Raw genomic sequence first — 2,936 nt, 5'->3', positions numbered from 1 at the left:
TGTTGGTTAATAGCACAAGGGTTGTGTAAATCTTGTGAGATTTGTTTTGTGTAGTTATTTGACGCCGATCTATATTGTGGTAGCTCGGATCATCAACTAACCCGGATTAGTCATGATCATGGATCATGACATAGAGTTTGTTTAAGTATAAAAAGGGTTAAGTGATGAAACTCTACCACACACTAAACATGAACTTGTGTAAAATCAACTTTACTTATGAAATAGTGTTTAAAACTAGTAGATCTACGGATCTACAAGTGGTATTTACAAAGAACCAAGTGTCAAAGAAATCATATTTTCTAAAGCCGGATCTTACATGAACAAGAACGATTTTTGTAAACACACAAGTGTGTAAGCACTTGTGTAACACTAAGTTTCGACAAAGAACTAGTTTTGTCAAATTTTACAAGAAGTTGTAAAGATAGAATTTCTTTAAAAGTGAGGTTTTTACGAAACCGGATTGATTTATATAAAGATCCACTAAAAGTAATGGGATTTACTTCATAGTTTTGGAAAACTACAAGTTCATGTGATTCTTGCGATTTACATATTTATTGACTAAGTTTGATGCTCTGAACATTGTTTTGATTGAATGAGAAAGTTGTTGGTTTGATTTATAAAAGAAAATGATACGCTTGAAAGCGTGGCCACCTCCAGTTACAGGGGAGACTCTGGCGAAATTTTTCCAAAAACCTAATACTTAGAAACATTTTCACTATAAGTGTTAGAAATACATTTTGATTTGTTTTCAAATTATAGATTTCGCCACGACTTTATTTACAAAATATCGGAGGTGGGATTTTCACAAAATGAAACTTGATAAATATATATATTTAGTATATATTTTCATAACAACACTCGTGAATTTTTATGATTATTTTGTGAACTATACAAATATTATTTTTAGGGTAAAAATAATATTACTAATTGTTAACGGTTCCAAAATAATACAAACGCCTCTACGATAAATATTTAAGTTACAACGGTATAATTAATACCACCCGATCTTTAAAACGTAACTTACGCATTTTAAAATATTTATGAATGCGTATTTTGCAAGGTATTATTTTGGAAAATCATGTGAAATAAAATATAATATTTTTGAGAAAAATACTTATATTTTGGAGTTAGAAATAAAATATATATTAAGTGAGACTTAATAATATATTTCGAAGTTATACGAACGCACATGTATTAAATCCCCCATCCTTGGGAAGGAAAAGAATTACCAAGTATTTACAAAATGTAAACACGAAATAGTTGTCTAACTATTTCCCAAAAACTTAAACCGTGAAGCTAAGGCACGGCCGTCCGTCTAATAGAGTTAGTACGTGTAGGTCGTCGCACAGCTGCTTGATCAGGAGATATACTTGGTAGAGACGCACCACTGTGAGTTCATGTCCCCCTTTTCTCTTAACTGTTTTCAGTTTTCTAAACTGCGGGGGTGAAATACATGTTACTATATTTATGAGAACTTTATACATGGTATGGTTAGCGTAAGGAGGTTTACTACTTAGATCATGTGAGTGGGTAGGCGGAAACTTGAGGCCATTATTCCTCAGGGTAGGACCGAGGGACAAGAGCGGTAGATCTATCTGGGTGTAGCGAGCCCATCCCCAGGCCCAACAGTACGGACCTCGGGGTGACTTTGTGCCCAACGCATAAATCCGCTAGGTTTGAGTCTTCCTACTTGCACTTCACACATATCAATGGCCTTGCAAACCATTGGTGATCTCTTTTTCCTTATTTGCTACATACCAGGATTTTATACATACAAAGGTTTAATTACTCACTTACACATGAACTCGCTCAACATTATTGTTGATTTTTCAACTTACATGTATTTCAGGGAATTAAAGGATCTGGCGCGGTATGACACGTTTTCCCGCTGCACTAGTTTCGAGGTCATCCGAGTTTAAGGGATGTGACTTTTTCCTGGACGAGTCACAGTTCTTAAATTGTGTTTATTTCTTATTGGTGTTGTGTCGTTTGAACACTGTTTATGTTGTTAGGATGTAATTTCCGTTAAGACAATGTTGTGGTTCTTTACTTTTCAAACTTAATTTAATGGATGATCTTGCATGGTTTTTATTTCATATAGCTTGTTATGGTTAAGCTATGGTATTAAGAAGTCACACCAAAATTAACCACGCTTTCGCAAAGCTAGGGTGTGACAGCTTGGTATCAGAGCTCTGATCATAGCGAACTAGGATTCCTTCTCGAGTCTAGACTATGATCACTAGGGCTCTCACGAAAACATTTTTACTGCATACCACTTAAGTCCAGATCCAAAACGTTTTTATAAACAAATGTTGAGCACATTTTATTTATTATTTATAGGCTCAGTCTGGGAGGCTGAGGCTCGGTCTGGGAGGCCGAGGCTCGGTCTAAGAGACCGAGGTAGTTGTCTAGTGCGACTAGGGAGTCAGTCTGAGAGGCTGAGAGAATTGGCTAGTGGGACTAGGAAGAGCAGTCTGAGAGGCTGGGAGAATTGGCTAGTGGGACTAGGAAAAGCAGTCTGGGAGGCTGGGAGGCTAGTGGGACTAGGAATATCAGTCTGGGAGGCTAGTGGGACTAGGAGAATTATTTGATTGCTTAATTGGTGACTAATGTGTTTACCTGATTGTATGACTGATTATTTGTGCATATTTGTGTTTATGTTACAGACACATGGACTCGTCCGGCACTGGTGATTCAGACACCACGGGCCCTAGACCCATAGTATCAGACGACCTAGAGTCTTCAGAGCGCGAGGTTCACACATCCGACGTTACTAGCACAGACGAGGATGACTTTCAGCCCTTTGCGTTACCTGATGGTGCTGATGAGCTCGCTGATGGCCCTTTGGCCGGGGACCTACCGCTCGTAGAGATCCCTGCTCCCATACCTTTGGCCGTTTATCCTGCTTACGATATGCTTCTCGACGCTGACGCTGA

This window comes from Helianthus annuus, chromosome 3, assembly GCF_002127325.2.
Source record: "Helianthus annuus cultivar XRQ/B chromosome 3, HanXRQr2.0-SUNRISE, whole genome shotgun sequence".
Classification (NCBI taxonomy): domain Eukaryota; kingdom Viridiplantae; phylum Streptophyta; class Magnoliopsida; order Asterales; family Asteraceae; genus Helianthus; species Helianthus annuus.
This window is presented reverse-complemented; position numbering follows the sequence as displayed.